Genomic DNA, 15582 nt, shown 5'->3' on the forward strand with positions numbered 1-15582 from the left:
CCAAGTTACTACACGTTACAGTAGTAGACCTTGGTGCCTTGTGTGTAGTAGTTCTGTCCATCCCATGGCACCGCAACCCAAATATTACAAGTAGAATTGTACATGCCCCCTCCCTATATCAGTCCAGGGCTGGTTTTAACCATTTGGATTGGTTCCCAGTTTGGCCTGGACCATGTCAGACTTCATCAAACCTGCTTTGGATCTAAAATAAAATTCTAAAGTTTATACTTTTGATTTGCATTATGGAAGGGGAAAAGTTATATCCTGATAGCTGTTTGGTTTGGTTTGTTATTTCCACAGACGTGGCATCAAATTTTCCAAGAAGAGCATGGTAGCACTGCATGAGGTGATTAGTCCTGGAAAATGTCACACAGATAGAGCTCAGGATGTTTTTATGTTTGCACCAGCCACATTTTAAAGGTTAACATTAAAACATTTCCGTGTGTTATTTGTGTGATGCTTTTGCACCACCGATGTAGCTGTGAAATGTGTGTTGCATGTGCACTAAGCCTTACTAGGAACGTGTAATTGATGCAAACTCACAGCATAGACAACAGACTCAAAACAAAAAGTAAAAACAGAGCAGACAGGCCAAACAAGCAACACAAACTTAAATCAAGATGAAAGCAAATTGTAAAAAAACCCAAATAAAACTAGAACAGGGATTTGTAGTTTGTTGTAGCACCAGAGCTCTTATACAGAAAGGCTAAATATCTCACCAAACTACCCATCCCAGCATTCCATAGTATTGAGCCATGACAGATAAAGTGATGTCAAACTGCATTATTTCTGCAGGGCAGATTAAACCAGATATTTGTAAAAATAAATAATAAATAAAAAGAGTAAAGAAGATGGGACTGGACTGAGATTGGCTTGGGGGAGGACTATAAAAGGAGGATTAAAGGCTGGGTGCTTATAGGGTAAAGGAAGAAGAAACACAGGCTACAGCAATCCCAAAACTGCCAGCAAACTCCACCAAAACTTTCAGTATGGCAGCTGACATACTAGCAAAAGAACACAAGAGGGAATGTATACTACCATTGGAGAACAATGGAGAACGATGGTGAGATTCTTGCCCCAAATTGGAAACTACATGTGACAATGAACAGGTGAAGTTCTCCTACGCATTTTAATATTTTCTTTGAATGGTGCTGCTTTTGAATATTTTGGGGGACGTACTATATTTTCTGGCTTTCTTTTACTGCAGGTTGAAGTTCAGAATACTGAATAGGTATGAATTGTTTCAGGTCCATCTGATTTGCTGTGCCCTGGTCCAACCCAATCCTATTCAAATCCAATCAGGATCAGTCTAAATTGTTCACTTCATCTTGATATTTATTTGAAACAGTGTCACTGCCAGAGTACAGAGCACTCTGGACAGAAAATGTCAGAGATGTGGCGATAGCCTGGAACTGGGACAAAAGTGACAAGGTATCCTAAGTTCAGGTGACAGACATGATGCCTCAACATTTGGAGAGTCCTGAGTCACAGGAAGCTGATGACTGAGAAGCAGGAGGTGAAACCATCAGGCTTCAATTCTGCAGAGTCACAGCTATTAGGTGACAGGAAACTGGGTGACATACCAGGAGTGAAGGACTCAAAACCCAAGATGGAGAAACTGTATATAAGAGAGTGAGCTGAATGCTCAATGTGGTGATGGTTGTATATGTAGGTGGTCTGGAAAAACATTTTGATATATATTGGAACCAAGCTTAAAGTCCTCTTTGTGTGTACTTGGCAGTCCAGCAGATATTTATCTGGCTGACAGCTTCTGCGTGGGAGGATTTTTCCTTTGCAGCCTGCACAGAGCTTCACAGCAGAGACCTTCCAGTGGCATTCCTGTTCCATGTGCATGTTTTCTGCATATTCAATCAATCTTTATTAATGCTTAAGCCACAGGCCATTCGCATGATAAAATATAAAACCAATGACAATGCATGTTGAATCCTGATTTTACATGCCCCAACCCAACAGTCACAACTCTAATGACAAGTTTAAAGAGAGCCCAGCACCTTTTACTGTTGATCGATAGGTACATGATAGTTGCACCATTCATTCTAGAATTTCGCTTATCCCTTGTCTCTCTCCTTTTCACCCACCTACCCAGCCCCCATGGCTGACAGAGGATGTTTCTAAGGAGTTTAACACACTAGCAAGATCACGTGGGGATAACGGGATTTAAACAAGAGTTAAATTAGAGAAAATCCAGAAATGCCCAAAGTTTATCACATTACGTTGCTGTTAATGTGAAATAATGCAAAGTTAAACTGAAGCTAAACTGGAGAAAAATTGCAGCTTTTTACTTTCGAAAAATTCCAAAAGTAAAAAAGTGGTTTTTTCTCGACTTTAACTTTGGTTTAACTTCGCATCATTTCACTTTAGCAGCAATTCGGTGTGATAAACTTCCCTAATTAGCAGGTTCTGTTTAAATTCAAATTTAATTTAACTCTCGTTTAAATCCCGTTTCCCCATGGGATATTGCTAGTGTGATAAAGCTCTAAATCTTCTTCAGCAGAAACAAGCCATTCAACACAGTTATTGACTGAACTCTTTCTCTCAACCCATCATTGGGGCCACCTCTTCCCATTTCCATTCCTACCAATTCAAGACTCTTTCATCCATTCCACTTTCATCCCAGATGGTACCCATCTTGAAAGTTGCCTGTTGATTGATGGTAACTAGGCTTTTCTTCCATCTCCAGCTTGATCTAAGACCTCATAATGTCATCTGGGTATTGACACAGTCACACCTGCAAGACATCAAGCAAGATCAGGGCATAACCTAGCCCACAAATAGAGCCTCACATGCAGCCTGCCATCCAACAATCCAGTCTACAGCCCCTTCTTGCTTTGTCAAGCCTTGATCTTCAGCTGCTTGACACTGATGGCACAATTAGGTTACCCTGACCTCTTCAAAGATGTGGACTTCCCTGTCAATGGTGCAGCAAATCCACTATGAGTTTAAGTCAACACTTTCAAAGATCAATCCAAAATGCTGAACCCGATCCCCAATATGGGTTTCACCCACTGGATAGATCTTTGAAAAGTTAGATGAAAACATGGGGAGGGTAATGGCTGTATATGGGAGCCATCAGCCTACCCTTTTCACAAGCATTTTCTATGCTTATTCTCTTTCAGTCTGCATGTTTCCTCTTTCCTCCACCACCCCCAGCTTCCAGAAGAAGTGTGGAAGGAATCAGATACCATGGTGTATATCTTCCTTCCTCCTAATTGCACAGTGAGTAAAGAACTTTTAGGTAATGTACTCAGAATCTGAGTATAAGCTGCTAATTTACAAAACATCTGTCAAAATGTTGCTCCAGAATGAGTGACACCAGGCAGTGTGGCATTATTAAAATGCAGCATTTCTAAAAATTACTTTTGGTATGAGCATCTGGAACAAATTGAATTTATATCCTAGCTGGGATGTTGGTAAGCTGTAGGCCCATGTTTTTATCTATTTCTGATTAAATATTGTCCGCATAAATGGCATGCACATTCTTCATATTTAATTGCTATGGCTGAGAAAGTTTAATCTATACAGAAATTCAATAACAGGTTAGCAGAGGCCATCCATGAGAGCTCTGTTGTACATGTGGGCACACTTGAGAAATATGCACTTTGGTTTTTCAAGTTGCTTGAATAAGGACTTGTGGTCTTTCTGGAACCATCTGACTACCCAAAGTTGGAAACAGGATGCCATAGCAGCTGGACCATTGGTGTGAATCAGCAATGCTCATATTCTGTTCTTTTGTGGAAGGGACTCTGTCTAACCTTGGGTAGTTCTCATTTCTCTGCCTCCTACACATATACACATTTTCAGCCTAGCTACGTCCAGCTAGGGAGGATATACTCTTAATGGGGAGTTTATTGAAGATATTTTTAACTGTTAAGACATAGAAAATGGTCCCCCTGTCTTGCTGTTGTTATGTGCCTTCAAGTCAGACCTAAGGAAACCTATCATAGTTTTTCCCAGCAAGATCTGCACAGTGGGAATTTGCCATTGTCTTCCTCTTAGTCCGAGAGAGTGTGACTTGCCCCAAGTCACTCAGTTGCTTCCCATGTTTGAGTGAGGATTTCAACCCTGGGCTCCAGAGTCCTAGTCCAAAAATGAAACCACTACATCATGCTGGGTTATACCCCCTAAGCCTTGCTCAAGCATAAATAGAAGCATCTGGCATTCTTAGTTCTGAAGCCCACCTGAGAAAACATGGTAAAATGTTTAGCATAAAAGTTAAGATTTCATCCACTGTAGAACTAAGGCCTGTTGCAGACTGCCAAAATAAAGCTGCTTCGGGTCTCTCTGGAGGTATGCTATTTAAATGATGCATGGGTCCTAAGAGTCCGGAGGTCGCACCAAAGCCACACTTCATTCCTAAGCAATGGAGTGCAGCTTTGGTGCAGCTTCTGGATTCTTAGAATACTTGCATCATTTAAACAGCATACCTCCAAAGAGACCCCAAGCAGCTTTATTTTGGCAGTATGAAACAGGCCTAAGAGTCTGTTATCATTATTAGTATTAGTATTAGTATTAGTATTAGTATCATTATGTTTATTTATATAGCGCCATAGGCTTTATATAGTGCTTTACAAAGGAGTTAAACAATCCAAAAATAAAGACAAAGCCTACCTACGGCGCACAATCTAAAAAGTGGAAACATTTAGGGCCGATTCTCCAACAATGGACCTGGTTGGACCCAGTCCTGTACCTTACTTCAGCATCACACCAATCAAATCCATTGCATGCCCATCCATGAGCATGCACAGCACAAGCTCATTCTCATTGTCTAGTCAGCATGGTGTAATAGTTTCGGTGCTGAACTGCAATAGAGACCAGGGTTTGAATCCTTACTCAGCCATGAAAACTTGCTGGGTATCCTTGGGCAAGTCATACACTCTCAGCCCCAGAGGAAAGCAATGGCCTATCCCCTCTGATCAAACCTTTCCAGGAAAACCCCACCTCAAGATCATCAAAAGTCAGAAATGACTGAAAGGCATACAACAAAGGCAGGCATATCTGGCAAGCTGGACATGCATTCTAGCCAATTGTTGTGTATAGTGTACCTGTTTTCTCTGACCCAATCACAATGGGTTGGTTTACTAAAATGAGGAACCCAAAGCATGTGGCTGCTGTGTAGAGGTCCCGCAGTGGTGGCAATGAGGCCAAAAGTGCAAGTCCAACACAGTGAGTGACAGGCTACTGTCCCAGAGTTGCAATTTCCAGCTACTTGTCTTGCCACTGCTCCTCCCACCACCCCGAAAGAACAAAGGGCCCAGGTCTACTGGCCGCCAGCCATGCCCACCATGCTGGCTGCCTAGGGACACCCACTGTGGGTCCTGCTCCTTCTCTTCTCCTCACTGTGCCACACGTAAAACCCTAGCCTGGCCAGACAGTGATTGAGGGGAACCCCAAAAACACCTCCTGGTTTTGGTTGTCCACAAAACAGATAATATGAAGATGGATCACCAAAGCACTATTGTAGGGGAATGTTTTTTTTAGCCTGTGGTGTTTTTGCTCCTGGATCTGAACTGGTAGCCATTGCACACAGGCCCTCTCCATCACCATTAGCATTCATCATCTTTAAGCGAACTCAGGAGGATACCCTGTATGGCTCCCACCACAGATAACTGCCCTGGCCTCTGCCCCACCAATCCCATTGGACTGCCAATGATGGCTGTTTTGTCCAATCACCAGCACCTGCTCTTTAGGCTTTGTTCTGTGTATTCTTCCCCAGGGGGTGGGTTTGTCCAATTGTCAAAGATTCCTGGGGAAATAGTGAATTATTGTACAATAACTGTGACAAACAATGAGAATGAGTTCTTCTGCGGTTTTCTAATCATTATATGGCTCTATTATCTCAACACTATATCTATATATCCACCCAGAGGAAGTTTTGCTTTCTGAACCACAAAACCTATTTTAAGGCATTTTTCTTTTTAAATTGGTTTTGAAACAATCACATCAATCCTCGGAAATCTAAATTTGACTTCCTGTTGCATTTATCAAAACACACTGGCAGTATTCAGTGGCATCCATCTTGCACAGCAAGCTTACAAGTGCCCAGTGAAAGTCAATGGGGCTAGCATGCTGTTCTGAAAGGATTTTCATTCTCCACACAATAAAGCACATGCAAAATGGGGGGAAAGGCCTTCTCCTTTCATTAACAGCAGAAGAATAACCCAAGGAAATAGTTGCTTCCATGTTTCTTTTGTTCAAATATAATCCTAAAGGAAACTGAGTAATGGATGCACTAAGTGCTCCCACCTCCATTAGTGGCCAGATTCCAAAACATGAGATTGAGGAATATTTCTGTAACACAATGTATCATGAAAAATGAAGGTATCCATTGCGAATGCATCAACTATTTGATGTCTACCACAGTGGAGAGGACCAGAGCAACCATGCTTTCCCTTCACCATCATTTGAGGTGTCTTTTTCATGGTGCGAGTAAGGACCTACCGTGACTCCCTGCAGCCTATGCTCCAAGCAACATGTACAAGGGAATTCTTGAACTGCCCAGAAATTACATCCCATTTCTGACATTTGGTTGACTAGATAAAGGAGGGAACAGGGTTCAGCTACTCCAGTTGCAAGCCCTGTTCTTAAAGCAGATCAAGAAAACAGATATTCATCTGTTGGAATGAAAGTGTACAATGCCTCTAATTCTTAATAAAAAAAAATACTGAGTTGCACTCCGTTGGGGTTTGGTTGCAGGAACTCCCATAGATACCAAAATCCATGGATGCTCAAATCCTGCTAAATACAATGGCATAGTAAAATGCTGTCCCTGATCTAAAATGGCAAAATCAAGGTTTGCCTTTTGGACTTTATATTTTCTTGAATATTTTCAAGCTGTGAATAGTTGAATCCATGGATGAAATCTATGGATATGAAAGGCTGACAATGGATAATACTGTATTCATATTCTCCTCCATTTAAAAAAAATGCATAGGATAAATAATGTCCAACTCCCAATGTATCTATGGAGGATGCATCTTTGCTAGTATACGATCTGCAGACATTTCTTACTTGTGCCTCCCCTCCCTTCCCCTCCCCTCTCACTCTATTGTAAGCTCACACTGAGCATGTCCATATTAATAAAATACGTTGAGGGCTTAGTGTTGTCATGCACAGAGATTGTAGAGGTATTGGCCCCTTTTGAGGTTTTTGATATGTCTAATACTATACTTCCTGCCTTTGATGTACTAACCAATACTTCACTATATTTTTCCATTTCCTCTTGTCCAAGATGAAACTATCCCACCGTCTCTCTCCATTCCACTAGATTTCCATAATGCCCATTATGTTTTGTGTTCTTCTTTAAAGACCAAGCATAAGTTCCACTTGAACAAGAAGAAGCTGGCCACTGGGATGACCTTTAACATGTGAACTTTATCATTTGTTGTAACATTAACTTGATTCTTTCTTTTCTAACGCCATAGATTCAAGGCTGACCTAATTAATTATTTGGCAAGCTGAAACAGGGGATTTAGGGTTCAGGAAAGGCTGGTGAATTATTTTATTGCTGATGTATTGTTACCCAAGAGAGAGGCAGTTGTGGGGTTTCTGCATCTGATGCCAAAATAACATGGCCAGTGTCAATGCACTGTGACTTGGATACATTGTGCTATTTCATCTCAGGAAGCAAAATGTTTTGGGCCAAACATGTGAAGGTTTTTTTCTGCCACTTGAAACTAAAGAGGCCATATTAACATTCTGGCCCAATGTCCAATCAGTTTACATGACATGTGCATCAAAGAAGCACTGCATTTTGATTTTGGCAAGATTACTGTGCAGTACACTTGTTTCTGAGATTTTTCCTATATGTTAGTTTTGAAAAAGCCAGAAGTTCTGAACAACTCTTACACAAAATACTGAGAGACATAGGACTTTATCACATGGGGAAAATCAGGGCCTTAAACTACCATTATTCCGGGAAAGTCGTGCGATCACGGTGAAGATTTTCAAACAACGTTGTGATTAAAGTGGATTTATCCAGAGAATAACAGGAAATCTCATGAATGATTTGTTGCTGATTATGTCCTGGTTATTCCCAGGATAAATCCTCTTTAATTGTGATATGTGTGAAAAATCTTCCCGTAATCGTGTGACTTTCCCAGGATAATGACAGTTTAAATCCTCCTATTTCCTCCCATGTAATAAACTCTATATTTTATGGCCTGGTAAAGAAGTAAGGGGCAGTACAGACCGGTGCTTTGTGCCGGCCTGACTGCAGACTAGGGTTGTGTAAGGGCTGAGCGTTCAGACCGTGTGCCCTAAACGTCTTCTTGGTGTGCACCCATATAGATGGTGTACGCCATGATGATGTCACTCATGCACAGTGCTTACATGGCACTGCGCATGAGGGATGTCATAAGGTCGCATCATGGCCCTTATGGCGCTCCTGTAGTGCCGGAAATAGGAGACACATTTTGCGGCTCCTTTTTGCAAGTGGGTTGGGGGATGGCGTCCAGTTGTCGTATCCCCAACCCCACGCTTCCTGTCGGGCCATCCGTCAAGCCTCTATGTCTGTATTCAAATTACCATAGTCTGGGGGGATAAGTGGGAGGTGGACTGGATGAGAGAAAAAATTAGGTCTTCTTGACTGGCAGAAAAAAATTAGGTAGTCACATCCACAGATGCAGTTTTCAAAAAGCTGATTTTAAAAGCATTTATGTAAGTATCCTAGCACAATCTTTCTAATTCTAAGGTACAAAATTAGTTGGGTGCCATTATTTTATTTCAGTTGCACCTTCCTCATCCTTTATCTGTATATATTAGGATGTTGTTGTTGTTGTTGTTGTTGTTGTTGTTTTGTTGTTGTTGTTTTTTAATTTTATTTATTTATGAAAAATCACAACAGATATATACAAAACACATATTTACAATACATACATCCAATATTGACAACTACAACAAAAAATATACAAACAAACCATAAAATTAGTCTCCTGATTGAAAGGCTTATTTGGTTGTGCTAAGTTAGTTGTTCAAATCATTAATACATTAGTAATACAATCAAATCTCTATTTGCCAATTATTATCTTATATGTTGTCTTAATATGCATTTTTCTTCAGATATATTTTTTAGCTTTGCAGGATATATCAATATAATTCTAACTAGTTTCCCTCTTCTTAAAAAATAAATTTATACATTTTCCTTTCACTCTTAATAAATTCTATTAAAGGAATCCAGTTTTTTTTCCTAGTGTTCCAATCTTGATCTCGGATTAAGCAGGTGAGTTTATCCATCTCCAAATACATCATTAATTTTTGTTGTTGTTTTTAAAGAATTGTCCTGGAACGTGTGCCCAGCCATTGTTATGATCATTTGCATTATGATTTCTTTTCTATTTTTTGAAGATGTTCCTGCATGATGACTAGTCAGGTTTGATGAGGTCAGCCATCATTTGCTATATGATCACCCAAATTCACCATGGACACTCAGAGAAGGTCACACTAAGAACCCAAATGACATGGCTCAACTTTAGCATGTTGCCAGGCATGCAAAGTTTACTATGTTTAATCCATACTTACTGAATAGCAAAATCTTTCTATTTTTAAAAATACCATTATACCATTCTGTGAAATATATATTTTTAAAGGAAAGTGCTCACTTTATTCCCATGAAAATGTTCTGAATACTGTTATAAAACATTGTGAATGTCTGTGAGCCCAGCCATTCTGCGGACAAGACAGAAGACTCAGAAGGATTTAAAACCTGTTTTTAAAAGGCACACCAGCAGATATAGTTGCAGAACACCCCTGTCACCAATCTATATTCATACAAAACTACATTTTAACAACAACTGGCAATTCCAAAAACCACCAAGAGTCAGCATGATCCTGAGAAATCTACAGACCCCAGCCAGGCTATGACCAAAACAGGTTTAGCATCATGGGTAAGCTCCTTTGAAGTTCATACTGAAACCCAGTAGCAGATTGACATGGCAGCTACCAGCTGCCACAGTAGACATGTACAGTTGTGCATTAAAGCACAGTGGTGTGTTAAATAAGAGCAGTGGTGTAGTAATCTTTTTCCTCCATCCCAGAAGATATCCATACTTTTCCCTATGTTCTTCTTATCAGTATACTTTTATCCCCTGTAGATCGAACATCTTTCTCGGTTTCAGCATATAAGGCAACAAACCACTCCACCCACCCCAAACACACACGCACAAAACCAGTAAGTACTACTGATATCCGTGCAAAAAGCAGTTTTCTTAGTCTAAATGTTACACCAATAAAACATGTAAAATGTCGTTTTTATTCATCGGGATTAATAAATGGTGTGTTTTAAAAGGTCAAACTTTAGTATAATCATTGCTGTGGGAAAGCTGTGTGTGACATGAATAACAACATTCAATACCAAGGGGGGAAAAAACTAAAACCCACCAGGGATTTGATATCTTTGAAGCCATTCAGTGCAATTGGTTTGGCTGCCTGATGTTACAGCCACCTGGCAGGTAGACTGATAACTGACAGAGGGCTCCTTCCTGCAGGCAGCAAAGCCTTGAGTAAGTGGGGTGTGTGGATGGCATTGGAAGGTAGAGACAAGTCCAACACGCTCATGTATTCTGACCTGCTTTGAAGAACACTGAATTTAGCCAGCCAAGAGAACTAAAACTAGACTTGGAACAGGAAGGGAGCCAAGAACATCCCAGCTAGGCATATCAGGAGATTTCTGGCATTGCATTCACTAGGTTCAGGCCACGAAATCAGTCAGTATCGATTTAATTTAAAATGAAAAATTCTGAGCTGACTTGAAGGCTCGAAAAATATTTCATAATTTCTTTTTAAAGCAATCTTTTAAATTATTCATAATGAGCAAGGCCAAAGGACCACTCCAGCTGTCTTCTCCTGGGGGAATGCATGTGTGGAAGGAGACCATTGACTGGCTTTTCTGGTAGGATCTTTCTGTCTCTGCACTGTTACGCTCCTTGCAGATTCCAGACAGACCTCTTCATGCATCTCTTGGCAGTCTTTTGCATCAGTACTTCACAGATAAAACAGTTTGATATCACTTTGAGACCCATTACTCAATATAATATGATTTGCAGTATGGTGAGGTACTTAGAATTTCTCTGAAGATGCCAGCCACAGGTGCTGGTGAAATCTCAAGAAAAAAACTTTTCTACAACACGGCTACACAGACCAGAAAAAAACACAAAAAAAAATTAAGGACTAGACCTTTCTAGTAAACCATTCTAAGTACTTCACAAATCCCAGGATTCCCTAAGAGCAGTGCCATCACTAGGTTTGGTGTCACCCAGTGCAATAACTCATGCTGTCACACAAACCCTATTGACCTCCTCCCATACTACACTATATAGAATTCTTAGTAATGTTTTTGTTGTTGTTGTTGTTCTAATGTTACTCATAAACTGTAATTCCTGAATGTAATGGCAAAGCTGTGACACAAAGGACTGGCAAAATTAAAATTATACCTTTAAATTACAATATCATACATACAATCTAAATGTATTTACGTGTACATTATTGCATGTGGTTAAAGTGGAAAATGCTGTAAGATGTGTAACTTTAAAAGAATTTTAAAATACTAATTTTTCAAAAAAAGTTTTACAAATTAAAATTTTAATTGTTTTAAACAAATCTGGGGCTTCTCCTTTGTCTTCGCACTGAGACTCACCCCACTCACACTATCTGTTCATTGTTTTAAAGGGACACAAGCGAACACTATAGCCCATTGCTGCCCAAAAGGTAGATGTTTGGGTAACAGAGGTGTCAGGTAGTGTGGCTGCACTCCTCTAGTGATGCCCATGACAGTTATAGTAATATCAAACTACGGTATTATAACTGTACAATGTAGATAGAGCCCATGGTCTGCCATCCTCAGATAGACTTGATGTGAAACCTGCCCTGTTAAATAAAGCTTGGTAATCTGTAGGCACTGTTTCCAGCTGCAGTGGGCTCTTGGCATCTGCTGGGTTTTGCCTCCAGGGCCCCTCATGGATACCATAATCTGTGGATGTTCAAATCCCATTATATACAATGGCATAGAGTATATAATGGAGTACTAACAGTGGAGTAACATCCTCTACAACGCTTAAGAGCCACAAGCCAGTGTAGGGAAATAGGGCAGGCTGTGTAACTGCTAAATCCAATTGTTAGTGCCAACTAGAATAGACTCCATGAATCAATGGAACTCATGTAAATCCTGATTTATCAAGTTTCTATGGATTCAATGGATCTACCATAGAAGTGTAACTGAGGCCTGTTACAGACTGCCAAAATAAAGCTGCTTTGGGTCTCTTTGGAGGTATGCTATTTAAATGATACATGGGTCCTAAGAATCCAGAAGCAGCACCAAAGCTGCACTCCAGTGCTTAGGAATGGAGTGTGGCTTTGGCGCAACCTCCGGACTCTTAGGACCCATGCATCATTTTAATAACATACCTCCAAAGAGACCCGAAGCAGCTTTATTTTGGCAGTCTGTAACAGGCCTCTCTTAGGCAATTCATTTCTGACAGAAACAAAATTCCTCTCTAACAGAATGGCCAGGGGACTCAGGAGAGATAGCCAAGCAATTGCAGCTATTGCCCTGCAACATCTTCCTGAGGCAGTTGCTCCACTCTGCTAAATACAAGAGGCTCATCATGTCTATAAAAGCTGGTTCGTTGCTTAATTTGGGGTGTAAATCAATAACATGGGTATTGTGAGAGAGCATGGTGCAGTCACAACTGCTGTGAACTTGATACTTTCGTGGATTTATTGTCACATTAGACTAAATTGATTGGATTCTAGCGTTGAGTCTAGATAATTAGGAAGAACTGGACTAAATACTAGGGCGGGAAACTTCAAAGGATCAAGGAACCATTTCTCTGCCCGTGAAGCTCTCTAGGAGCATGTGGGCCACCAAAAGTGTCCCAAACATGGAAAAATGTAAATGGCTGGAAGTCCACACTCTCCTTTGTGCTTCAAAATTACTTTGATTCAATTTCAGCTGACATGGCTACATCATACAGCATTCTGGGATTTGTAGTCAGGCACTAAAGTTCTCTGGCACAGGATTTTAAGTTACTAACGAAACTCACACTAAGTCGGATGTAGCCATGGCATCTAGAGATATCAAATGTATAGTGTGCAAGATATACAGTTCTGATTTTGAAAAACAGGCATTTCTTATGTTAAACAGTATGAGATTGGTGGGGGGGACTGTGCAACCTATTTATAAATGAATCACCTCTCCTGGAGACTTACAGAAAAGGCATTTCATTTTTTTTATTTCCCCAGGAGACTTGAGGAAGTATCGGGACATAAGAATAGCCATATGTAGCCTCAGGGCCACACTTTGCAAAACCCTTGGGCTAAGAAAGCTAATGATGCCAAATGGTTCACAACAAGGCATTCCTGCTGTCAGGCCAGACCTTTCATTTTGTTTCTCCCCCTCCCTTGCCTGCCCAACCTTTTAAATTGTTTATGAAGCACATTACTAAAGCCAACAAAAAGTCATTCCACATATTCCCAAATTATTGCAGAGCAAATTAATCTCTAATATTGTCACAGAGGTAATACAATCCAAATGTCAACATATGCAGATATCTTTTCGAAACATTTACCATTTCTTGTCACACAGCTGTATTTACTTACAATGTAAATCTCTAAATCGAAGCCAAAACTCAACACAGACTCATTCCACACAAATGGGGTAGGGGCGAGAGGGGTGAGTTTCTTAAGAAATGAAGGTTTGTTGGAAAACCCCTTATTTCACACAACAGTCCCCAATTCACCTAGGTGGTTTTTTTCTCATTCCAACCTGAAGAGGTTGAGCAGCTCCAATGGTAATGGAGCTGTCATAAAACATTGTCCAGTAACCCAGGTTTTTACCATATGCAGAATCCAAAAGCAAGCCAACCAGAATGCACAATCGGACAGATGCTTGAAGAATGTGTTGGTCTTGCAAAAAATATAAATAAATAAATGCAATTCCTTTTGTTGTAGTGGTTTCCAACTTATGACAACCCTAAGGTGACCCTATCATGGGATTTATTTGGCTAGTTTCTTCAGAGAGGGTTCGCCATTGCCATCTTCTGAGTCTGAGAAAATGTGACTTGCACAAGGTCACCCAGTAGGTTTACATGTCTGTTCTGGGATTTGAATGCTGATCTCTTTAGTCCAACACTCAAACCACTACACCATGCCTTACATTCTACTTATCCTGCTTGGGCAACATTAGAATTATTTTCATTTACCAACCTTTATAGGTTGCTTATAATAACTTGAGGTGGAGAGCTGTGTTTCACAGACAGGAATATTAAAAAGATGAACATCATGGGGACGGAGAAATCAAGGAACTGCACATTTCCCAGAACAGGTTGCAAGAGGCTTTGAAACCTGAGTGGCAACCCAGTCCAAGAAAATCAAAGGAAGCCAAAAGGGAACAGAGGCGTACAAGTCCACGGATTTGCTTCATTGTTTCCATGGCTGGAGCATCGTTCTGAGTGACAGATAATTCATCTTTCAGCAGCTGCCATTGTCTAGAGATCAGCTTCGGCTCGGAGTACTGCTAAATGCACACAAACCAAAGCATTTTCAGGCAGGAAACCAGATGTGACAGGGACAGCCCCAGACTGTGACAGGGACACCTGGGTTAATGATGACTGATGCCATAATGCTTTTCATAAAGTGCACACTGGCCACACTGGGCATTTTTGCTGTCATTTATGGAGCATTGCCAAAGACTTCAGCTAAAGGGGTCCTTAAGGTCAAGGAGAAAGAAATGGAGGTGTAAAGTGGCAAATTAGACCAAAGGGAGGGGAAGTTGGAGATAATATAGTTGCCAGCTCTGTTATGTACATCGCACATTGAAAATCCTTTCTATTTCAGGACTGTTTAAGGGTTTCTATATCCATTTATCAGCTGAATAGCTCTTTGTTATCTAAAATCTATCTTTGGCCTAGCATTGATTGAACTCATGTTGGGCATTTTGTGTTTGTCTGCCTGTTTACAGTGTGATACATCACATAAACATTAAACTACACCACTCATTTTCAGGCCTCCTACAGAAACCCTGTAGTTGCAGCAGGTAGCAGAGGGTTTAGTCCAGAATTATCCAAGGTGTTGAAACCATTTGGGGGACAGTGTGCCTGTTCTGGGACATTCTAATCCAAACCATCATCACATCTTGTGTCAGTAAATTTTGGCCTGTTACAGAGTGCCAAGATAAAGCTGCTTCGGGTCTCTTTGAAGGTATGCTGTTTAAACGATGCATGCATCCTAAGAATCCGGAAGCTGCACCAAAGCTGCATTCCAGTGCTTAGGAATGGAGTGTGGCTTTGGTGCAACCTCCGGACTCTTAGGACCCATGCATCATTAAAACAGCATGCCTCCAAAGAGAACCAAAGTAGCTTTATTTTGGCAGTCTGTAACAGGAATAATTCAGTAGGACTTACTTCTGAGTAGGGGAAAATCCAATGCAGGACTTCTGCTGGAAGAAGAAAAAAAGTTCCAGTAGATGTGGGTGACAGTGCTATTGTTTGTTTGTTTATGGAATTTGCATCCCACCTTACTTCCAAAATGGGATTCAGCTATCCCATTGCTGTCCCCACACACAGGTTTTTT

This window comes from Sceloporus undulatus, chromosome 6, assembly GCF_019175285.1.
Source record: "Sceloporus undulatus isolate JIND9_A2432 ecotype Alabama chromosome 6, SceUnd_v1.1, whole genome shotgun sequence".
NCBI classification, from domain to species: domain Eukaryota; kingdom Metazoa; phylum Chordata; class Lepidosauria; order Squamata; family Phrynosomatidae; genus Sceloporus; species Sceloporus undulatus.